The 26205-nt window shown below is 46.4% G+C and overlaps 1 protein-coding gene across 2 annotated transcripts in view; it reads left to right on the plus strand.

The window, feature by feature from the left end:
- Window positions 1-26205, plus strand: part of LOC137421982 (uncharacterized) — a 164583-nt gene that overhangs the window by 92504 nt on the left and 45874 nt on the right. The gene's annotated exons all lie outside the window — the stretch shown is intronic.

Below are 26205 nucleotides of genomic sequence, written 5' to 3' on the forward strand. Positions count from 1 at the left end.
CAATGTTCAACCCAATGTTAGAAGGCTGGGTCTCTGTCAAAGGTCATGGGTCTTGCAGCAGGACAATGACCCCAAACACACTTCAAAAAGCACCCAGGGATCTAAATCCCATTGAACACCTGTGTGAAGATCTGAAAACAGCATTTGGGAGAAGACACCCTTCAAATCTGGGAGAACTTGGGCAGTTTGCACAAGAAGAGTGGGCCAAACTGCCAGTAGAGAGGTGTAGGAAGCTCATTCATGGCTATAGGAAGCGCTTGACTGCAGTTATTTTGTCCAAAGTTTGTGCTACCAAATATTAAGTCTCGAGTGTCAATAATTTTGTCAATGCCATTTCTCTTTCTTTTTCTGATTTAAAAGGATACATTAAGTTCTGAAAATAAAACAAAGGTTCTGTAATATTAACAGTGAAATAAATAATTGTGGAGACCAAATACTTTTGGCAATTTCAACTTATTTTTTAGAGAAAATTGTGAGTTATTTGAAAAAAGTGCAAGGGTGCCAATATTTTTGGCTACGACTGTATGTATATACTGTATACTCTATGTATACGTATATCCATAATAATAAAAGGGTGTGTGTGTATGTTTGTTTGCGTCAAGCTCCTCCTTAACTCCAAAACCATGAAACCTAGTGGCCCCAAACTTTGCATTCATACTTATCGACCTCCAAGGGATTGCATGAATTAAAACTGGGTGTTTAGGTGTGTTTTTTGAGATAATTTACACTAGCCGGCTTACCTTTGGTCAGCCTGCATTCAGGTCGGTCAGCTTGGGGGTCTTAATTCAGCCATTTTGTCCGCTCAATTCAAGTATGCCTTGCCTCAGAACAGGTCGGTTCTATACAATAAAGCTTCAAATCTACGAATGGTAATATCGCTCATCTTCATACATACAAATTGCTGTATTCCTGTATATATACATCGTAATGCTTATAAACACCAGTATTCATGCCTTTATTTAATTTCTGCAGAGATCGAACCAAATTTCAAACTTTTAACTCATTAAATTGACATATGCGGGGAATTTACACGCCCAGACCAGGAATCAAACCCAGGTGCCCTGGTGAACCGAACCAGTGCTCTGCCATCTGAGCCATCTGTTCATTAATTATAATCCTGTTCATTAATGTTATTGCTTCACTACGACCCCTAGTGGTGTTTATAAATAGCAGACATTGATTTGTCCCCCCCCCCCCCCCCCCCCCCCCCCGCATTGGAGGAAGACCCTCTCATGAGCAGGGAGTTGCTGCTCCTATGGTTGGCAGCGAGTGCCCCAGAGGCATTGATGGAAAGAGAGTGGCAATTCTATGTGTGGGAAAATTTCATGCTCGGTCAATGTCGCCCAGATGGCAGAGCAGTACGGTTCATCAGAGGACCTGGGTTCGATTCCTGGTCTGGGCGTGTGATTTTCCCACAAATGTCAATTTAATTATTTATAATCCTGTTCATTCATGTAAAAACTCTTAACTGTGGAATTGACCACATCAGCAGTTCCGACTGTTTAAAAAGTGTCCATTTGTCTCATTTAAACATTGTGGGACACTGCAGGCATCTAAAGCGTATTGTTGGAGTGCTTGCTTAAGTGCTTATGCTGCAATGCGAGTGCTCTTCAGGCTTCTTTTGCAAGTTATAGTGATACAGTAGACAGTGCTCCCTTTTTGTCCCCCGTCGCACCGCGGAGCGAAAGGGGGACTATGGTTTTCCCCTCCTTCCGTGTGTGCGTGCGTAAGTGAAGGACCGAATTCTAATTTGGTGTGTGGGTGCAACTAGGCATATGGAAGAACGCTATTGAAAATTGGTTCGCCATGTCAAAATCCAAGATGGCCGCCGCCATTTATGTCTGAACCTTGTGAGCGGAATATCTTGAAAAAATAAGCGAAGTACCAACTTCTAATCTTTTGTGTGGGTGTATCTAGGCATAAGGAAGAACGCTATTTAAAATTGGGTCGCCACATCAAAATCCAAGATGGCCGCCACCATATATGTCTGAACCTTGTGAGCGGAATATCTTGAAAAATAAACCAACTACTCACTTCTAATCTGGTGTGCGACTGTATCTAGGCATAAGGAAGAACGCTATTGAAAATTGGGTCGCCACATCAAAATCCAAGATGGCCACCACCATATATGTCTGAACCTTGTGTTACGGATTCGTCACTTCCGTTGTGGTTTTCATCCACTGTAAACATTTTTGATTCCATGTACTATTATTGTTGTCGTTTAAAGAAAATAGATATTACTATTTTCAGAAGGTAAAAAAGTTAATGTTTTAAAAGAAACAGGAAACCGGATCGGGAACCGGATGACGACGAAGAGGAAGAGTAGGAAAAGAAGGCGGAGCGAGTGAGTCGGACAAGAAAGCCGAGTTGTTTCGAGGTCCTGAGCGAACGTTGGCGAGCGAGAGTCACGAGTGAACTTTGGGTTTCCCAGGAAGGGGATTCCTGCGACAGAGTTGTTATCGCTGTGACAGATCAACCTGCGTGTCAAGTTTTGCGGTGGATTCTGAAGAGAATTATTGGAGGGCTGTTACGTCTCGAGTACGGGCCGTCGGCCATTTTACCTCGCGCATTTGTGCTTCGCTCAAGGTTTTTCGCTTCGCTTTAATCACTGTCACCGCATTCAGACGTTGATCTGGCGTGTGTGTGTGACGTGGCTCTTTAAAAGGTAAATCTGCGGTTCGCCGATTGGAAGCCGTGAAACGTCCATACCCAAGGGTGTGATTTCCCAGTCGCCTGGAGGGCGCCTTTGGATTTCCCAGTCGCCTTGAGGGCGCCTTTACGCAGCTTTGGCCGCGTGACTGTGACTGTCATCCGAACGGGATTCTGATCTCGATTGGACATCGTTCTGACGATCGCTGGAGCGGATCGACTTTGGCTTGAAGCCGGGATTAGAGACATTGTGAATCTTCTTCTTTTTGCTCACTTGGAGCACAGTGAGTTATATTGTACGAACCTGATGGTACCATCATAGGAAATATATATTGGTTGTACAATTGATTACTATTGTTGTTGTACTGTTATTCTTGTGTGATCTTAATACAATACTTGTTTGTTTGTAACAATTGGTGTGGCTTCACCATTGATCTTTGACATACAGAATAACACATTTTTCTGCCGTGGCTCCTCTCGGGGCTCAGAGGTACACAGGGACCTGGGGGTTTGGGGAGGAGCACGTAACACTTGTGAGCGGAATATCTTGAAAAATAAACGAACTACTAACTTATAATCTGGTGTGTGGGTGTGTCTCCAACCCCCTCGCAAATATTATCGACTCTTCCATGTACACGGCATCGACCTTTAATGATCAATATGTGAAAATCTCAAAACCGTAGCAATATATATATATCGTTGCGGATCTCGGAGTACGGCACTCCCGTTAGCAAGGGGGGGGGGGGGGGTTAAGCCCCTTGTCTTGTTAAGCTGGCCGTCTCCGGTCCTGGAACTATCCCGCTCCTTTGCGGGGTGAGATTGGCCAGGGTGATTGGTCAACGGGTTCCCAAATACCTTCACCAATCTCTCCGCAAAGCAGGGAGATGAGTCCCTGCTCGAACCGCGGATGTGATGGTAATTGCCGAGCGGTTTAGCAATCGGCGATCCGAGCCGTTAACAAAAAGACAACCCGATTAAAAGCGGTTGGCCAAATCGTGCCACAGGTACTCAATTGGAGACAGGACAAAAGCGATCGGGTGAGAATGAATCAAAAAGAGTAAAAGAAGAACACAGGTTTATTAATTATGTACACTAAATGAAGAGGAAACGAAAGGCAAAGAATATGCAGAAGAAGAAGAAGCAGGACACAGGGCAGCCTTCTACAGTCTTACTTGGCAAACGCCCCAGACAGAATGAACACACTTACACTCAAAGGGATGGAATGGCAGGAATGGCAGGAAAGGCAGGAATGGCAGGAATGACAGGAAAGGAGGAGAAGGTCCAAGCAGATGGCACAGGCGTCGAGGTCCGCTCCAGGTCGCGCTCCGGTCCACACTCCGGGCTTGAGCAAAAACCCGGCGGTAGCTGCACGTATGGTTTGCACGCGGTCGGACAATGCCAATACAGTATATTTCTCAGGGAAACTGGCCTCCTGCTTATGTAATAGGTCAACACCGCGCTTCTCTCCTCTTGCTCGAACCTCTGGTGTCGCCGTCGTGCTCATCTCCTGAAGCAGTCCCTCTCGGCCGCTTTTATTGGGCGTTGTTAGATCAAGCCGCCGGCTCCCAGGACACGCCCAATGGTGAGCTTGCCTCGGCCCTGGTCGGCTCCAAGAGCTTACCAGTCCCGCCCCTCGACGAGACGTTGACAGGGCCACGCCTTGTTCTTGGCGCCCAACTTACTCCTCCCCCTTTTTCCTCCAGAGGACCGAGCGCGTGATGGCATTTGCACGGGTCGTAGAAAAGCACTCTTACTGCCATTGAAGAGATTGGGGCCTATTCTTATTTCATTGGGGCCTATTCTTATTTGATTGATGCAATGTAGATTCAAGCTATTGGGAACACAGCCTTAATTACACACATACTAATGAGATATCTATAGAGATCCTATGGTGTGCTACGTGTTGCTCGTGGACTAGCTATGGGTGCGATCTTTAACGTTAGACAAATGGGGGTATTTACAGGGGATTATTTATAAGGGAACATTTACAAAAATTTACCAAGTGGAGGGTTCTAAACACCGCAACAATATATATATGAGCTTGGCTCGGCTTACTGCGCTCGCCTCACCAAGCGTCGTTACTGAGGAACAGGCTTATTTTAGCTAAGGATAATGACTGTACCTGAGTTGCTGTGTTGTCATGATTTAAACCAATCATAATACAAACAATTATTTTGCACAAATGTATTTGTTGCGTTTGTGATATCACATTTTTATAGGCAATTTAGGTTGAAGATTTAGGTTGAATGTTTTTTTTTCAAGAAAGAACCCCTAAGCACATACATAGGGGAGGGGTAGGTGCAGACTGGAAGTTTGGGACGATTACACCTCACCACCACGTAATTCAAAACACCTCACCACCACGTAATTCAAAACACCTCACCACCAAGTAATTTAAAACACCTCACCACCACGTAATTCAAAACACCTCACCACCAAGTAATTTAAAACACCTCACAGCCATAAAACACGTGACAAAAACACCTCACCACCACGAAATTGAAAACACCTCACAGCCATAAAACACGTAATAAAAACACCTCACAGCCACGAAATTAAAAACACCTCACCACCACGTCATTTAAAACACCTCACCACCATGTAATTCAAAAACACCTCACCACCAAGTAATTCAAAACACCTCACCACCAAGTAATTCAAAACACCTCATCACCAAGTAATTAAAAACACCTCACCACCATAAAACACGTAATAAAAACATCTCACCACCACGAAATTAAAAACACCTCACTACCATAAAATTGAAAACACCTCACAGCCATAAAACACGTAATAAGAACACCTCACCACCACGAAATTAAAAACGCCTCACAGCCATAAAACACATTATAAAAACACCTCACAGCCACGAAATTAAAAACACCTCACCACCACGTAATTATAAATACTTCACCACCACGTAATTCAAAACACCTCACCACCACGTAATTCAAAACACCTCACCACCATGTGATTTAAAAACACCTCACCACCACGTCATTTAAAAACACCACAACGTTATTAAAAACACTTCACAAGCACGGAAACAAAAGTTTGAGGGAGTCGTTAAGTGACAACACAGACACTGCCCAGATGTGTAGATATATCGATAAATGACTGTACCCGAGTTGCCGTTTTGTCATGGTTTAAACCAATCATAATTCAAACAATTATTTTGCACAAATGTATTTGTAATATACGTGATATCACATTTTATAAACAATTGAAGTTGAAAACTTAAATTGAAAAAAAAAAAATTCCCAAAAGAATTCCAGAAAAAAAATATATATTGGAAATATTTTCAAAAAACATACCCTTAGGACATACCGACGGCAGAGATATGTGCATACCAGAAGTTTGGTACGATTTCACAAAAGTTTGAGAAAGTAGTTCAGTGACGACACAACACAACACACACAGGACAACACAACACACACACTGCACAGATATATATATATATAGATACAACAACAACAACAACAACAGGCATTTTAAGGCCATTTTCCCTGCAAGAGCGGGGGTTAGCCTTGCGGTCCCCATGACAATGTTCTCCATTTTGCCCTATTTTCTGCATCTCCCCTGGTTAACCCACTTGCCCGCATTTCTTCTTCGACCATCTTTAGCCAAGTCTTTCTCGGTCTTCCCCGTCCTCTACTTCCTTCTACATTCATTTCCATCACTCTTCTCAACCAGTCACTTTCATCCTTCCTTAACACATGACCAAACCATCTCAATCTGTTTCTCTTCACAGCATCCATCACAGGCTCTATTCCCATCATCTTTCGCAATTCATCATTTGTCTTCCTCTCTCTCAACGATACTCCACACATCCACCGAACCATTCGCATTTCCACCCTTTCCAGCCGTCGTTGATGCTCTACGTTCATTACCCATGTCTCACTCCCATATAGTGCAGGCATTTTACGCAAAAAATAGGGTCAACCTCACACTAATTGCAACAGAAGTAAACTCAACTGATTTTGTATCCTCAATATGTTCTGAATGAGGAAAAATAAGTGTTAAGGAATTGTATGGGTGGAAAGTTTGGAAAAATGCATAAATATGATCCTACCCAAAAACCGATTTTTTGCCTTTTCTGCTATATTTGACTATGCTGTATTTTTTTCCTTGAAGCAAAAAAAACACATACCGAGTATCAGTGATGAGAATTTATTGTGATCACATCATCACACTGATCAACTGCTGTATCCTGAAATTCAAAATGACTGCCATCCACCCTATAGTGACAATACAATACAATCTAAAAAACTGAGCACTCTAAGTTGACATTCGGCAGGTGTATTGCTCAGGACCCATGGAAGTGCAGTGTCGAGATTGAAGTTGTTTGGGTGAGTGGTTCTCGAGAAAGTTCACCTCTTGAAGGTGAACTCAGCAGGTGTTAGTCCATCCATGGACTTCAGTATCGCAGTGCCAACGGACTGTGCTGTATCAACGTTGACGGTGGAAAGGGCATTCTCCCCAGTGGCAATATTCCGGAAACTAGGGTCATTGCTGAATGGATTGTGCTCCTGTAGATAACTGAGAACTGTCAGTGTGTCCTTCCAGTCACGGGATTGCCTTGCTTGAGTCACGGGACCAAGTCATGTCTTTGTTCTGCTCTCCAGTGTTGTAGTTGACCCCCGTGAGTCCCTCCATTGCCTGGTTTACTTCTGCACAGGCGGGCATCGATAGCAGCCACAACAGACGCTGTTGCTCCGTCATCCCTCGCCCTCGTGTGAGCCCACCACTGGTTTTTAAACTTCTCATCAGAACCTGCTCAATGACCAGGTCAGATGAGAGACCTGCCCATAGGCGATCGCTTCGCCGAATCACGTGGAACCCTTCCTCGAAACGTTGTTGGACTTCTGGGTGTTCAGTCTTGAGGTTGTGCATCTGCTGAAGGTACACCCTGGCAGATTTGGTGTAAAGATTGTGTCCTGATGCTGCCAGATAGGGTAGCATGTCCTGGATAGCCTGCAGATGTAAGGCCCAGTTTCCAGTGCGTTCTGCACTGATGTATTTTCGTAGGATGTCCAGCATGTCCATGTACTGAACCCAGAGAGCTGAAGTTCTAGAGGACTTCTTGGTGGACTCGATGTGCTTTTGAAGGTGGTCTTTGATTCTCACTCGAACTTCAGACTGACAAACTTCTTCAGCAGATATAGCCCCATTTATCAGCTTCTCATAGATCTTATAAGCTCCCTCCAGGTCCGCATCTCTGCTTCCATCTGTTATCTGATGATCCGGTGGCCTTGCAGCTGCAGCTGCTTCGGCTGACTCTGACTCTCCATCCTTACTGTTGTCTGTAGTTCCAGATTTCTGTGGTAGATGGAAATCGAACACGTTTGATAGCATCAGTGCATTGAGGGCTGCATCAACAATTGAGTGTGCACGAACTGCTCGGATGCTTTCCACAGGACATCAAGATTTTCACAGCTGTTCTGGACCTGAAGGTTGACAAGCTTCTGGTAGGTCAGTGCCGTCAAATTGTGCCTTTCGTCTTTGTGGTACCGTACTTGTACCCTTCCAACCATTGCCACATCCAAGGAAGTAGCCTTGATCCTGGGGATTGGCTGCCTTGATCTAATTCTAGGGGTTATGGCTGCTATCATTCCTATACCATGGAATGTACCAAGCCCATCAAGCATGCGGATGTTATGGTCGACATTGTCAGCTACATATTGGACAAACTCTGTCGATAGGTCAGGAATGTTTGTTCCATGGAATTTGGCTGCATTTCGTTCAAACTGGTGCACCTCCTGGTATGCACAACAAAACCCAAGGTGATGAAGAGTATCAATGAGGAACCGCGATGCAAAGTGGTGATATAGTTGCACGCCCAACCCAAACTGAAGTGGTGCTAACATGACTCTTGGTCTAGTTGCCTGCATCATTGCATAAATATTGAATATTGAATATTGTCTGATATTGAATATTGCCATGAATATTGTCTCCCCTTGTTTTACTGGCCTGGTTGATAGATGAACTTCCCTTCTCTTCAAGTGTTGATACTGACGACCCTCCTCCGTCCACAGACTGCTTGCAAATGACACACTGTTCATATGCCTCCATTTCCTGAAAGTGGAAAAAAAATATGCACGTTGAAAAATATGCACGCACGGTTGAAAACGTGCATGTTTGGAACTGGATCCTAGTCAGGGATGTGCAGAGGATGTTAGAGGGGCAGGGTCCATGACTCAGAAAAGAGCACTGTAGTTGTGGCGTGCGCGGCGTGTTTAAACTAGTTAGCAGAATATGTACAATGTAACATAATGTAATAAATAGCGAGCTAACTATTTGTAACTTTCTCGAGAACCACTCACCCAAACAACTTCAATCTTGACACTGCACTTCCATGGGTCCTGAGCAATACACCTGCCAAATGTCAACTTAGAGTGCTCAGTTTTTTAGATTGTATTGTATTGTCACTATAGGGCGGATGGCAGTCATTTTGAATTTCAGGATACAGCAGTTGATCAGTGTGATGATGTGATCACAATAAATTCTCATCACTGATACTCTGTATGTGTTTTTTTTGCTTCAAGGAAAAAAATACAGCATAGTCAAATCTAGCAGAAAGGGCTAAAAATCGGTTTTTTGGTAGGATTATATTTATGCATTTTTCAAAACTTTCCACCCATGCAATTCCTTAACACTTTTTTTTCCTCATTCAGGACATATTGAGGATACACAAATCAGTTGAGTTTGCTTCTGTTGCAATTAGTGTGAGGTCAAGTCACATTATTATTGGCCTAATAAGTCATAACACTTCTCAAACATGCAGCATACACCTTTCCCTTCAGCTTCAACGACACTCCCCTCCTCGTCAGTACGCCATTCAGTTCCCGAAATTTCTTCCATGCACATCTCACTCGAGCAACCGTTGCCGAGTCTGATACACCTTCTCCATTCAGCATGTCTCCTAGGTAACATTAACAAAATGTTTTCACATCTTCCAGCTTCACGCCATCTCCAAGATCCAACTCAACATTTCCTCCATCTGCAGCTCCCTATGTGCACACCTTCCACTTGAATGTAGCTGCCACACTGGTTAATGACACTCTCAAACCACTACATTTTTGATGAACCCACTCAGCGCACATTGTACATTGAATGGAATTCACTCCGACACCCTTCCTGCACACAGCACACAGCCACTTCCCAGTTATTTCCACCTCACCACATGCTTTACCACTTGCCATCACCTTCGTTTTTCCGATATTCACCTTCAGACCTTTTGTCTCCATACATTCCTTCCACTTGTTCATCTTCTCCTTCAGTCCATCCATACTTTCTGCAATCAACACCAGATCATCTGCATACAACAACTCCCACGGTAAACCCTCCTTTACGTTCTGAGCCAGCACCTCCATCACAGCTACAAATAGTAGTGGACTTAGTACCGACCCATGATGCACTCCCACCTTCACCTCAAACTCACCACTGTTCCCGTCCTTCGTCCTTACAGCTGTGTGCGCTCTTTTGTACATTGCCATCCCTACTCTGATCAACCATTCCTCCACTCCGAACTTCCTCAATGCCCATGTCACTACTTCACGTGGAACCCTATCGAATGCTTTCTCCAGATCAACAAACCCAAGAAACAACTTCTTCCTCTTCCCCACATACTTCTCCTGCAACTGCCTCACAATAAATAGAGCGTCTGTCGTTCCTCTCCCTGGCATAAATCCAAACTGCATTTCGTCAATCTTCACTTTCTTCCTTATCCTCCTCTCCAACACCCTTTCCAATACCTTCATTCCATGCTCCAATAACTTTATCGCTCGATACGAGCCACAGTCCAGAGGGTCACCTTTCCCCTTGTATAGAGGGATGAGGGTACTCAGTTCCCAATTCACTGGAATGCGGCCTTCTTTCACCACCAGATTGCAGATCTCTGTCATTCTCTTCACACCCCAATTTCCCGCTGCCTTCAACATATCTCCCACAACTCCCGTCGGCCCTCCCGCTTTTCTACTCTTCATTGCTTTTATCACTTCCTCAACTTCCTTCTCGGTTATCTTCTCTGCCGGTCCTAAAACTGGGTTACTCTCCATGTTGAAATAAATCAAGTCCACAACTTTGTCTCATAGGTAGGTTTAATAACAATCAGATCTCTGGCATCATCCTGTAGAATACAATCATGCAGTATATATATATATCAGGATCTTGGCATCATATAGGAAGGATCGATAATATTAGTCAATGTAAGCAAGCCTAGAATATCAGCGGGTACGTACCATCCGAGTCTACATGTCATAGAATAAATGCCGCAGGAGTGGCCCGGAGTCGCGGACGTCCGAGGTCTTATAGACGCCTCTCAGTGGTTTAAGTGAGCATCACACCTGGGTTCAACTTTGATACATTTTCACTACATTCTCCCCGCCGTTAGAACTACACTGCCGCTGGGCAGGAATCAAGCGTGCGTCAGCATTAATTGTTTAGTGATGTCAATCCATGTCAGTCGGTCCATCCGTAGCGGTCAGGGCGGCGAATTTCCCTGCCAGCACGGGTCCGGAAACTACCGGGTACGACATCCCCAAGCCCGGAGTCCCCTGCATCGGAGTAGCCGCTGGAGGCAGGCGTCGGAGGGGGCACCACAGTGCCTTCAGGCAGGGTTGTATCTGGCGACGGGAGGGACGGCAGATGCTCCAAAGGCGGAGCTTCGGGAGAGTCCATAGACTCGTAAATCGGTTCGTCGATATCCCCATAAGGGTCGATGACCCCACAAGGGGCGAGATGGCGTACGGAGACAGTGGACTCACGTCCATCTGCCATCATCACGCGAGCATGCTCGGGATTAGCCTGGAGTACCTGCACCTTATCCACTAAGGGATCGTACTTGCTCGTGTGAACCGCACGTTTGAGATAGGCCGGCCCCGGCTCAGCAAGCCAACTGGGTAAAGAATGGATACTACCCGAGCTTCTTGGGTGGTGGAACAGCCTTTCGTGAGGAGTCTGGTTGGTGGCCGTACAAAGTAGAGCCCTGATCGAGATCAGCGCCGCAGGTAGTGACCAAGCCCATTTATCTAGGCCCCGGCCGAGGGTCCTGAGGCTTAGCATGACGGCCCTCCATATAATCCCATTGAAGCGTTCGACCTGCCCATTCGCCTGTGGTCTGTACGGAGTGGTATAGCTCGAAGCGACATTATTTTGGAGCAAGAAGCTCCTCACTTCCTGGGACAGGAACACCGCACCCCGATCTGTATGCACGTAGGCCGGATACCCAAACATAGAAAACAAATTCTGCAGGCACCGTATGACTGTGGCGGCCGTCATATCTGCGCACGTGAAAGCGAAAGGGAATCGCGAGTACTCATCAACGATAGTGAGCAGATAACGAGAGTTACTCGACACCGGCAGCGGCCCTTTGAAATCCATCGCCAATTTCTCCCACGGTCTAGTAGCCCTGACCAGCGTCCCCATGGGAGGGTTGTATAAATGCGGTTTGAGTTCCGCACATACAGTGCTGTCGCGACAGACCCGGCGGATGTCCTCAACCGAGTATGGCAGATTACCACGACGCACAACATGAGCGAAACGCGTCACCCCAGGATGACACATAGTGCCATGCAAAGCGCGCAGACCCTCCAAAGTTATGAGACCCGCACACGTAGCCGGCCTCGATAAGGCGTCGGCGACCAGGTTATCCTTCCCCGGGCAATATTTGATGGTGTAGCAGAAGTCGGCGAGTTCGATACGCCAGCGAGTGATTTTCTCATTCTTAATGCATTGAGCATGTAAGGTGTCGTACATAAACGCAACGCTCTGTTGGTCCGTGATGATTTGGAAGCATCGTCCGAGCAAGTACGGACGCCATCGCCGAATCGACTCGACGATCGCGTACGCTTCCTTTTCGACAGACGAATGCCTCCGCTCAGCGGAGGTGACAGTCCGCGAAAAGAAAGCCACATGGCGCCCCCCTTGGGAGAGAGTCGCCGCTATCGCATGATCCGAGGCATCACTTTCTAAGACGAAATATTTGCTCTCGTCGATCGTCACCACAGCGGCGCCAGCGATGTCGGACTTAAGGCCCCGAAAGGCAGCCCAGGCAGCTGGGCTCATGGGGAACGCTTCGCAGGCCACAAGTGGGCGGAGTTTCGCGGAGAAATTTTGCACCCACTTAGAATAATGGGTGAACAGCCCGAGAGCACGCTTCAGCGAAGCTCGATCGCAGGGCGGGGCCATATCGAGCAAAGGTCGCAGACGCTCCTTATCTGGAGCAACAGAGCCGTGGGTCACGGTGTACCCCAGAAGATCTATCGTGCGCATGGAGTAACGACACTTAGCCTCATTCATGGTTAGGCGATACCTCTGCGCGACCTCGAGGAAGCGCTTCAGATTCGCATCATGATGCCCCTGGTCATGCCCGCAAACCGTAAGATTGTCCAGATATACAAAGACATCGGTCAAGTTCTCCTTAGCGATGAGGTCGTCCATAGCCCTCTGAAAACAGGCAACCCCGTTCGTCACCCCAAAAGGTAGTCGGGTGAACTGGTATAACCTTTGACCCGATTCAAAGGCGGTATAGATGCGGTCGGCCCCGGAGATGGGGATCTGATGATACGCACTACGCAGATCGAGAGTGCTATAGACTGAGTACTGGGCAACCTGTCGAACCAGGGCGTCCATCCCCGGAAGGGGGTTGGCGTCCAGCTGTGTAAATCGATTAATGGTCTGCGAATAGTCGATTACCTTGCGTTTACGATGCGCTTCACTTCGCACCACTAAGACCTGGGCCCGCCACGGTGACTGGCTAGGTTCTATGATACCTTCCTTTCAGAGCTGGGCTGTTTCTTCCGCAATGAATTGCGCGTCAGCTCGTGAGTAGCGCCGCGATTTTACCGCTACTGGTGTGCAGTCCGTGGTCATATTGGGGAACAGCGACAGAGGCTCAATTTCCATCCCTGCGAGTGCACACACAGCAAGCATATCAGTACCACCAAATTCCATTTCCAAACGTCCATGTCACTTAAGAAAATCATGTCCTAACAAGATAACAGCACATAATGCAGGTAAGACCATGAGATGTACATCTGGAAACATTCGTCCCTTTATCACAAGCTTCAATCGACAATCCCCTTTTGTGCTGAGCCTAAGCCCTTGGGAGGCCATAAAGATCCGACGGCATGTCCCGAGGATCGGCCATCCATGTTTTTGCACCAGTTGATGATCGACATAACTATCTGCGGACCCTGTATCGATTAGAGCCCGTGCAAAAATTCCCTCGATCATAAGTGGGATGATGGCCTGAGCCAGGCCAGGCGGTCCGGCAGATGCCGAGCCATCAGAGCGAGACGTTCGCGCCTCGCGTGTAGATCCAACGCCAGCTACAGTTCTCCGTTTGTTCGAGCAGCCTCCGGAGGGCGCTCGTGTCAAGCGCGTAGTTTGAAAACCATCTGCAGTTTTCCGTGCCAAAGCAGGAGCTTGTAGTTCGTATGAGCAGCCTGCGGATGGCGCTCGCGTCACGCGAGAAGTTTTGAAGCCAACTGCAGTTTCCCATGCCGAAGCAGGAGCTTGTAGTTCGTATGAGCTGCCTTCGGATAGCGCTAGAGTCGCGCGTGGAGTCTCAAAGCCATCATGAGACGTTCGGATACCAGCCAAGGACAGTCGCTCCGCGTTCGGTCGTGTTTGCGCCATTTGTTTTGGTGGCCCGATGAATCTCACCAAGGTCGAGCACACAGCCAGGGGCCCACGAGGAGGTGCGCCGCTCATCAAAGTCAGGTGAGGCGCCTCGCTCTGTGCTCGGCCTCTTGGCCCGGCGATAAGCACATTCATTGTCGCGCGAGTTCGTTTGCCCCGCGCAGCTTTTCGGCAAACTTTTGCAAAATGCCCTTTTGTCGAACACAAGTGACATATCGCTTCCTGAGCCGGGCACGCCGTCCTGGGATGTTATCGATTCCCGCAGAAGTAACCCGTAGTGTTTCGTCCGGGCTTTGGTCCCGCAGCCGCGGCTGCCGCCAAGCCGGAATCAGGGTCCTCCTCGGGAGAGGCCAGGGGTTCCGGCAGTGATGCCGTGTCGGCTCCCGCGTCCTCGGCGGTAGCTCTCTCCGGTCGGGCTTGACGAGAAATCCCCGCAGTGACACGCGTATGATCGTACGCATCAGATTGTTCATGAGCTGAAGTGTAGACGTGAGCCAGCCGTAAAGCTTCCATGAACGTCAAGTCCTCAACTTCAAGAAGCCTTTGTCTAACGGTTGACGAGCTGATTCCTGAGACAAAAGAATCGCGTACAAGATCATCTTGTACTTGCTCGTGTGTACGTACCTCCGGGGCACTATCAGCGAGCAGACGTCGCAGCTCTTGTGCGAAGTGGTCTAGCGTCTCAGTGGGCTGTTGAGTCTGCTTTGCGAGCAGATGCCGGGAATATACCACGCTTCGCTTCTTAATATAAATCCGTTTTAGCTCTGTCACAGCTGCATTGAATGTCGTACACTGTTAGATTCCCCTGTAGACGGTATGGTGTACTTTAGTCTGAAGTACTTGTAATTTCGTTTCATCAGTGACAGCGGCGTCCTGGGCTTTGAACTGATTGTCCAGGGACTTTAGCCAATGCGTCAGTTCCGAGCCCGAATCCGCTGCTTGTGGGTCGGCGGATAATTGCGGCACCTGGATCATCCTGTGTCCCGCCATGTTCGCCTCTTGTCCTCGAGTGGACGGCGGGACTGATTGTTATTAAGTGTTGTAGAAATCAATCAAGTCCACAACTTTGTCCCATAGGTAGGTTTAATAACAATCAGATCTCTGGCATCATCCTGTAGAATACAATCATGCAATATATATATCAGGATCTTGGCATCATATAGGAAGGATCGATAATATTAGTCAATGCAAGCAAGCCTAGAATATCAGCGGGCACGTACCCTCTGAGTCTACATGTCATAGAATAAATGTCGCAGGAGTGGCCCGGAGTCGCGGACGTCCGAGGTCTTATAGACGCCTCTCAGTGGTTTAAGTGAGCATCACACCTGGGTTCAACTTTGATACATTTTCACTACAGCCATCCCATTCATTCTCTGCATTCAACAGTATTTCCATATATCTCTTCCATCTTCCTTTAATTCCATCTGGGTCCACAACGATTTGTCCCACTTCATCCTTCAAGCAACTCACCCCCATCACATCACACCTCTCTTTCGCTATCTGCTTTGCAATCCTGAATACCGCTCTCTGACCCTCTTCCAAATCCATATATATATATATATATATATATATATATATATAAATATATATATGTGAAGAATCAGCTCTTCGTTTGCAAAAGAAGTCCACAATAGCCTGGAATGGCGCAGCTTTATTAATAACCAACTTATACGGATCCGGAGGAGACCGACGTCTACAGCAATCTACAGCAAGAACATGCCACGTCAAGCCTTCCTGAAAACACATTGATTCCCAGTCCATTTATATAGGGACACGTTTTATCAGGAAATCTCCGAGGGAACAAACAACACTGGGAGAGGTTCCTCCCACCGTTATCATTCGGGGGAGTCAGCCTTTCCTTTATCATTTGGACCAATTGTTTTTCTGGGCTCCGAGAAAACAGAACTGTAACTCACAATGAGGAGAGTGTATGCTTAGCCAAACAAACCCATATATTTTATGGGTTTGTGTACATGAGTAATCCAAAGCATGTTTATACAGTCATGCGTTGCTGAGATTAAAACAAAATATATATAGTTAACGATAGGTTCATGTCATTCTACTTGCATTACGCTAAAACAAGCGCATGTGGGCGTGGTTTTACGACCAGCCTCGAAAAAAGCACACGTATACAACCCGTTCAGCATGACCTCACTCCAAGCCCCTCCTCATCCAAAACCAAAACGAAGCAAAAACCCTTTATCCACTTTATGAAACAGCACTTTTAGACATCATACAAATCACAACACATTAGCACCCAACGTCTATAACTGAACTTTAGGCAATAACAAATCTACTACTTGACATTCCTTCCTCTTGTCTCGTCGAGACAAAGTATCTTAAGAGACAACGTGCCACATTGGGCTTTATTGAAAAATAATTGTGTAATGCGGGTATTGAAAAAATAATTGTGTAATGCGGGTATCTCCCAAGGGCATATCGTGCGCCCAAAGCGCCTCGCCCGTGCATTTGGCGAACGTGTCGTGTGGTGCGTGCTCGGAGCCTGAGGGCTCAAAACATGAAAGTTCATTAACGTTTCGGATCCACAACGAAGACGTCTGGTCCAGATGAGGTTCTGCTCCGCCAGAGGGTGCATCACTTCCCCTGCGGAACTGGCTCCCCCCACCCTTTGCAGACGCAGTCCTTGCAGATCTTCGAAGTTAATCAACGGTCATGCCCATGAGGTCCCTCACGTGTTGCTGTTCTGGGGAATACAAAATGTCGTCAGTATCTTGTGTCTCAATTTCCTGGTCAGGGTACAGAGCGTAAAAATCCGAATCCGAATCACTTGAAGCAAAGAGATCCGCAACATGTGGATCAAAGAGATCCGAAACATTTGGATCAAAGAGATCCGAAACATTTGAAGAAAAGAGAGGGACTTCCTTTATGTCAAAGTCTCCCATGGGCGCCTGGTCGGCTTGCGGGTCTAGGACATCCGCGTCGGGTCCCTCAACCGCCAGACCCAGTGTCGCAATCAGATCCATAGTTGGGTCGGAAGGGGGCGTGCAGCTGTCAGCTTGTAATACATAAGCAGCGTTAGCCAGTACACGCAAGGGGTTTATAGCACAAGTATCACAGTCATCACATACACCGTTACAGGCAGCAGCCAGTTCCCACATGGGATCCACACAAGTATCACAGTCGTCACAAAATTCAATACAATTTTCTGGAGCGCTGGTCGCAACTGCCTTGTTGAAGGACCCGTTCAGGTCGATGGCCTCTGTGGTCAGAGCCATAGTTGTTGTCGGTGGTTTTTTTCACTTTCCATCCTGTAAAATACTTTCTCATATAGAGGAGGACTAGAGATTTCATTAGTGCCCCCCAAATTACTACCCCGATTATCACAGCCAGTGCGGTCAATAACCACTTCACTATGGTGCCCGTCCATCCCTGGAACCAGTCAGTGAGCCAGCTAAATGTATAAGAATTTTCGCGCGCGATCCGATCGATCCAATAGTATGTCATGGGCCGTAGCGGTGTCGTTTGCCACCTTTTCTAGGGCCAAAGCCAATTTGTCTATCTGGAAACTATCCATGACTGTGCCCGCTCCTGGGAAGAAGAAACCAAACACCTTTTCCCATAGGCTCCCGTGTAGTTTAGTGGTTCCATCTTCGTTCATGACTGACCTCTTATAACGCCTGTCCAAGGACTTTGGGTCTAGCTCATCCAGTATCTCAACGTCAGGAAGGACTGAACCCAGATAACATGTGCCCCCCCAATTATTTGGTAAATAGGGGTAAGCCTTGTCGCCGCATATAAACATTGTCCCATGGGGTGGGACCAGGTGGGTGGATAAGCACTGGAGTCCCTTTACCACCCCATTAATCCTACTAACCCCCCTAGAGAATGTTATAGCCGTTATGTTGTGGTTGTGTTTATCTTACAGTACTATTCGTAATGTAATCCCCGAGCTCCCTTGTCCCAGCTTCCCGGGGAGAGTGTAGGCGCATTCTGATTCTCCCATACGCAAGTGGCCGGAACCCTGGAGGCAGACCCTCCCTTTCTGTGGTTTGACCCAGACGGGGGCAGGCCTCTCGGCCACATGGGCAATCATTGACGGGCGATAATTAAATTGTCGATTGCAACTCTTGCCGTTGTCAACCCCTTCTCTTTCCAGCGTGGTGACTAAACATGGGGAATCGATAGGTTGTGAGCAGAGGTCATTGAGGGACAGAGGTAGCACTATCATGTGTATTCCTGTGGTGCCTGCTTGGGGAAAGCGCATGCACGACCAGCAGTGTGTCCTATTTTGAATTGTTGCCACCTCCCTGGCCACTTTCCAATATGTGTTTTCCCCCCTCTTTGGGGCCTTATTCTGGGGGTGTGGCGTGAGTATGTATTCGTTGCATCGTATGTAGTTCTTTTCGCCACCGGCCGCGCCAGGGGTCCAGACGCTGCACCGGACCTGCATAGTCATGCCTTTCTCTAGGCGCGTGCGTGTTTGTAGCTTAAAATCAGGGGTTCCCCATTGGTATCCTGGTTGGGCCAAGGTCTTAATGCTAGCTTGCCCGTCTTCCCGGAACTCTCGTTGCTTTTGTAGTACCATGCCAACGCGTCCAGGCCCTGCCGACAGTGCTAGCCAATTTATGTTCACCCAATTTGTGTGCAGGGCTTTCTGTTCGAAACATGGTAGTGATACTCTTTGTCCCCATGTTACGGTGAGGTGTCGGGTTTCGTTTTCGCATCTATTGGAATCGGAGTTTCCCCTAGCTGCTGTCGCTATCAATAGTATTGTACCTATGATTAGGCCCATCCTTACTGTGTTCTGGGGGTGTGGTGTCTGGTGCTTGTATGGCCAACTTACAGTGCGTGGCGTGGATCCACGAAGTCTTGCCCTCGCAAAAGACTGCCGTTGGTGTAGTCAGCAACACCTGGACTGGTCCCTTCCACCTTGGTTCCAAGGCGTTCTTGCAGGTGAAGTGCTCCACGAACACCTGGTCTTTTTCCTCTGGTGGAACACCTGATCCACAAGTCTCCTGGGAGCGCCTGGTCTACAGGTCTCCAATTTCCTTATCCACTTTTTTCCAAGTGGATCCAATTTTATTCAATATTCAATTTTTAAATTCAATCCCATTTAATCCAGTCCAATTCAAATTAAATTCCATCCTTCTCTCAGCATCCCATTACCTGTTTCCAACATCAATAAAAATAAAATTATAAAATTAATAAAAAATCAATCATCTCAACTCTCAAATCGAATCAAAAAATAAAAATAAACGAAAATTACTTCAGTGAGAGTTTCAACTAGAATTACCACAAACCAACCACCTTTAACCTCCATTAACACAAACACAAACCACCATTAACCTCGATTAATACAAACAAGCCACCATTAACCTCCATGAACCTCCCCCTATTATTTATTTATTTTCACGAATAAACAAATAATAGAAATAACCTGGTCTACTTCCAATTTCAATTCTGGTCAGTTCTGGTGTCTGGTCACACACAATGTTTTCCTCACCCACTGTGATTCGCTCACAATAGATTCTCACTGTTATGTCTGAAATTAAGCTACCCTACTGGGTATTCGTGAAGGGGGTCCATCTTTCCCAACCCCTTCCTTCACACCAGCCACTTTACGTTGTCCACCATACTCACTGAATTGTCATCAATTCTGAAATTCGTCTCATGAAAACACATCCCAGAGTCTAGTGTAACAGCCAGACAAACACATAGACACGCTGAAGACCCCAGGGTACCCATCAAACTAGCTTGTCCCCAGATCAACAACACAGCGAAACATGTAATTTTACTAAAATAATCACTTACTCGTAACTAGCTGGATAACTAGCATAACTAGCTCAACACCTGGAACTCATAACTAATACTCATACCACTAATTACTCCTAATAACTCATAATTACTTCTGTAATTACTCATACCAATACTTACTCAAAATAATGTAATATCCCAATCTTCACCCTTTATGCAAATCGAAGCACCCCGGACGATCCACAGCCAATATCAACCACTGTAGCCGTTTTCCCGACTCCAGGCAGCCACACGCAGCCACATACATCTCCATCCACGTCACACAAGACAACAGCCAACCAGTGTGTCCACCACACAGAAACCTTTGGCAATGCAACAACCGAACTCCCAGACAACCAACAACAAAACCCAATCCATCTCCATGGCTCATCAAGCAGTTCCAACTTAATCCAGCTTCACATACCGATTTCCCCAAAACTCGTGAAACTTCACCCCCATTCTGGAAAAACCCTGGACTAAACCCTGACACCCTAAATAACTTCAGACCCATCTCCAACCTACCCTTTCTGTCAAAAGTTTTGGAACGTGCTGTGGCCACTCAACTCAAACATCACCACTCTGCCAATAACCTGTATGAAACATCCCAATCCGGATTCTGCTCCAGCCACAGTACTGAAACTGCTCTCCTCAAAATCACCAGCGACCTTTTCTCTCCTCCGATGCCGGCAACCTCAACATTTTCATCCTCCTCACCTCAACGCCTCCTTTGACATCATCAATCACACCATCCTCCTCACCCTGTTTAGACCAGCTTGTGCCTATTAAACCCAAATCAGTTCACTCCCAAGCCTACAAGGACCACCTACAGCACTGCAAAGATGTCCTCTACTCCACCTACTACCCTCAAATTATCCACTCTGGCTCCGGAATCCCAAAAGCACTCTTCTCTACAATAAACAAACTAAATAAACAAACTTTACAACGTGAACAAACTCCTCAGCGCCCTGGATACCACCACCTTGCTCCACACACCTGTTGGTGCACACCTGTGCACTCACACCTGGTGCCACCTGCACCCTCCTTCCTTCCTGGACCATTCATCCAAAGCAAAATTGACAGCATCTACAACAGCTTAATCACCACAATTCACTCCCCCTTAAGGTGTCCCCCAAGGTTCAGTTCTTGGCCCCCTCCTCTTCGTCCTGTACCTATCCCCCCTTGGTCACTTAATCCGTCATGCACCATAGCCAATGCACCATGGTCTCCAATTCCACTGCTTCACCGATGACATCCAGCTTTTTCATCTCCACCAAATCGTGCTCCACCACCACCCACTCTATCCTGACAAACTGCCTAACTGAAATAAAATTCTAGCTTCAGATCAGCTTCCTCGAACTTAACTACGCTAAATCTGAATTAATCTTCATTCCCCCCAACATCGATGGTTTCCCAGTATCCACATCCGGAATCTTGGCATCATCATTGACCAAAACCCTCTCCTTTGAAAAATACACTAAACAGATCATAAAGACCTTAAACCTTAATCATAAAAACTGAAAAATGCTTCGCCATGGAATAGTCCACCACTCATGTAAATAATCATAAGAGTTCTGCGAAACATCTCCATCTTTAAAACTTAGCCAACCAAATTTAAACCACATGTTTTCCCCCCAAAAAACAAGTCACATTCTTTGTATATTGCCAACATTGTTCATCGTTTAAGTATCATCCAGACCTAAATTTTTTTATAAACCATCAACTTGTAGATGCATTCATTTATATCCCATTAACCCAAGAACTCTCAATTGCTTGGTTATATTTTAGTAATGTCATATATCCATATTTCTTTTCCAAATTGTTCCTGATATACACATTAATCCCATCTGTCTTCGTTTCCAGATGAACTCAAATCAGGAAATCAACACAAATCCTTATTACCTCCAATCAACTCAAAATTAAATCAAACAATTCAAAACCAGATCGGATCAGCGATCAGAAATCACTTTTCCAATCAACACATTCCAAGCAACAATTCATTCAAAGACCAAGCTTAAAAACACAACTCTCATCTTACTGTGACAAATAAGCAACCAACCTACTTCATACTAAAACAAATAACTTTTCATCACCCCTTCCTTGATGGAAAAACTTGATGATTACACAAAGTTCCCGTTTACATTTTGTGACTCACAGCTCCTGCCTCCATGGAACAATGACGCCTGAGCACTCAATTAGCCCTCCCAGTACCAAAGACTTACAATCAGACCGACAGACAGACAAATAACAGAGGCATGTCGCCAGCCCCAGCACAGGACATCCCCTTTCCGGGCAGGCATAATATAATCCACAGCATCGAAATGCCAATTTCTATCCGGGGCCTCGCAAAGCCAAAATCCATGCCTGCGTGCTCCATCATGCAACCCGATCTGTACTCGGTGCGCCCGGCGCCCCCTATAATCAGTGAGTTATAATAACCACAATATCTCTGGCACCCAACTCGTGATACCACAATTTAATCCACGTTACTTGCATCTCTTCATCCTCACAAATGTCCTCCGTTTAACGTGACTCAAATCCATCTCAAATCCCCACCGCTCGGCCCGGTTAAATTAAATTCCAAGCGTACTGTATTCTCTGTCCACTAATTATGTACATGATTTTGGTTTTACCCACAATATAATGTCCCGATATTCTCCAGATTTAGGTTCTATATCCTGTCGTTAAAGCAACACCCTGTAGACTGACTCCGCCTGTCGTTCTTCCAAGGTTAGTGAATTACCTCTGACCTTTCCCTTGCATATCTCGAACAAAGGTCAACTAAACTTTAAAAGGTCAAACTTCGAATTGGGGTAACCAGCGCTTTATTATCCCACAAGTAATGCAAGTCCGGCGACAATGGACAAATGACCGTTAATGTGGCTCTACATAGCATAATGCTAACTTCTACGAATCCAACAACCGTCACAATCCGTCCAAGGACCTTCCGTACGTGCTCTACAATGCAGCACCTCTCTACCTGGTGCACATCTTTCGCACATCCTTCCTCGTTCGCACAACGCTTCATCAACACACCTCCTCGCGCCCACACCTTGGCACAAGCCACACCACATACCGACAGTTGAAACCTCGACCGTCCTCCTTCCTCAGATCAGCGTTCTGTTGAAAACGTGACATTTCTGCTCAAATTATTGAATTTCCAAATACTCTCCCTGCAGCGCCCGTGAGGCAGCTTGTCCCACATTATCTGCCCTCAGACCCATATGCGTTTTAATAACTTAACCTTATCAGCATCGTTCGCCAGCATACCCTTTGTCCGGCGCATCGATCATCCCAAATGCTTCGATGCATCTTCCAGCCGCCACTCCGCACTGTACCTTACTGTATGAACAAGACTTCCTGTTGGAACTTGACTCCGGAAATTAATTACTCTGTCTTGAAATCGTTTATTTTAGCCATCTTAAATAAATCCATCCATCTATCCATCTTATAAATCCATCTTAAATAACGTATTCGTCCTGTGACATTGCCTGGCATATATGTCGCAGCCGGCCACTATTCCGACATGGCTCATGACTCATGTCTAATTCTGACAAGAAGATGAAGGATGAAGGACATGATATGAAGAAGAAGATTCTGACAAGATACTGACATGTGAACGTCCGACATCCAGCAAAGTCGAAATGACCCACAATGCATTTGGGCACACACTTCCTCTGAGAGTGGGCGAGTTATCGCCGGCACTCTGAGCAACCTCATCGCACCCGACCCCAAAATGCACTATATGACACCAATTTCAAAGGTGAGCTGCCTCAGCGATACATCCCACACATACAATCCACAATATCTGCCATTGAATGAACTCTTCAATTCAAGTAAAACACACATATTGATTCGAATTCTGCAACCATCTCCTAGAAACCGCTTCATATCAACAGTAGATCGACAAGGGCACTCCGGGTGCTTTCCTGACCCGATTTATATCAATTCGCTTCCCAAACAACTCCCAAACAGATGACAATCCGGACTCAGTTCAGGACCTCGCCTGTTCTCTCGGATAGACGTTAAAATGGACATTCCCGGCCTGAATTTCCCCCAAGTCGAGCAGATCACTTACAAAGCTTCACACCGAAACCCTCTGCTTTGCACCTGACACACAGACAAACACATTGGCCAGACACACACGTCAATTAACATCCCAATATACATTCATTCCTCATTCATATCCTCATTCATATTACGTCTCTCATTCAAGGAAAAAAGGATTTTGGGACGGGTTGGACGGGGGGGTGGGTTGAGGTGGAAAGAAGGGAAGGCAGGGTGGGGTGTTGGGGTGTTGCCTAGAGCCCCGGGACTGAGCTCAGGTCTTGGGGGGGTGGGGGGTGTTGCCTAGAGCCCCGGGACTGAGCTCAGGTCTTGGGGGGGGGTGGGGGGTCTTGGTCTGGTATCTGGTCCAGCGGCATCACTCGCTGTTTTACTTGTTTAACTACCTCCTTAATTGTTTTGTCCTGAACTTTGCTTCCTGAACTTGCTTCCTTTGGCTCTGAAGCTTCAAATTCCTACCTGTCGTTCTCACCCTGTGGCCACCTGGCCCATTTCCTGTGAGCTTATTTATTTTCTCTTGTCCACCAGATCCTGGCCTGCTTTATCTGGACCTCTTGTCTAGAACTTCCTGGCTTGACCTCGTAGTTGTCACTACCTTCTTGTCAAACCTATGGTACCTGCGCATTTCCCTTTTCCTGGCCATGTCCCTTTGGCCTTCTAAGTTAACCTATGGCCTTTTATCTAAGTTTAGCCACAGCCCTTCGTTCCCTGGCATGCAATGGCATACCCCATCTTGTCTCTGGGCTGTTCCTTCCTGGAAAAATCTTGGCCACCTGGTTTCAACCTATATGGCTGTCCGACCTCATTTTCCCCTCCTGGTGCTAACTGTAACTTTAAGCTTACTGTTAAGTCCTTACTGGTTTATCCTTACTATTATTTATTTATCCTGGCTTTAACAAAGCTACGCCATTCTGAGGCCTAAATGAGCCTCTACTTACAATTTCTGTTCGAGTGCAGACAGCGGGGAAGACAAGGAGACTGAACCCGCTCGAAGGAGGAAGGTACGAATTTGGAATAATAGCCCTCTGATATCAACGTGCCGGCGCCGGCCTCAGGTCAGCCTTCCTCCTGTCCATCGGGCTCCGTTTCCCGTCCTCCGCGTCTGTTGACACCCCACTCCTGGTACCATCTGTGAAGAATCAGCTCTTCGTTTGCAAAAGAAGTCCACAATAGCCTGGAATGGCGCAGCTTTATTAATAACCAACTTATACGGATCCGGAGGAGACCGACGTCTACAGCAATCTACAGCAAGAACATGCCACGTCAAGCCTTCCTGAAAACACATTGATTCCCAGTCCATTTATATAGGGACACGTTTTATCAGGAAATCTCCGAGGGAACAAACAACACTGGGAGAGGTTCCTCCCACCGTTATCATTCGGGGGAGTCAGCCTTTCCTTTATCATTTGGACCAATTGTTTTTCTGGGCTCCGAGAAAACAGAACTGTAACTCACAATGAGGAGAGTGTATGCTTAGCCAAACAAACCCATATATTTTATGGGTTTGTGTACATGAGTAATCCAAAGCATGTTTATACAGTCATGCGTTGCTGAGATTAAAACAAAATATATATAGTTAACGATAGGTTCATGTCATTCTACTTGCATTACGCTAAAACAAGCGCATGTGGGCGTGGTTTTACGACCAGCCTCGAAAAAAGCACACGTATACAACCCGTTCAGCATGACCTCACTCCAAGCCCCTCCTCATCCAAAACCAAAACGAAGCAAAAACCCTTTATCCACTTTATGAAACAGCACTTTTAGACATCATACAAATCACAACACATTAGCACCCAACGTCTATAACTGAACTTTAGGCAATAACAAATCTACTACTTGACATATATATATATATATATATACATACATACACACACACACACACACACACACACACACACACACACACACACACACAGATTGGACCCCCTAACCCTAAATTGATGAGGCACAGGGCACAGGTCGAGTCCCATCACATCACTTGCTGCACGACCTGTTAGTAACAAGTGTCATCTGGCAGACAAATATAATATATCCTCATAACAGGTTATTTAGTAATTGTCATTTGCTGCCGACATTGAGCTACCTCGTCCA

The sequence above is a fragment of the Myxine glutinosa genome, chromosome 2, assembly GCF_964187855.1.
Source record: "Myxine glutinosa chromosome 2, kmMyxGlut1.1, whole genome shotgun sequence".
NCBI lineage: Eukaryota > Metazoa > Chordata > Myxini > Myxiniformes > Myxinidae > Myxine > Myxine glutinosa.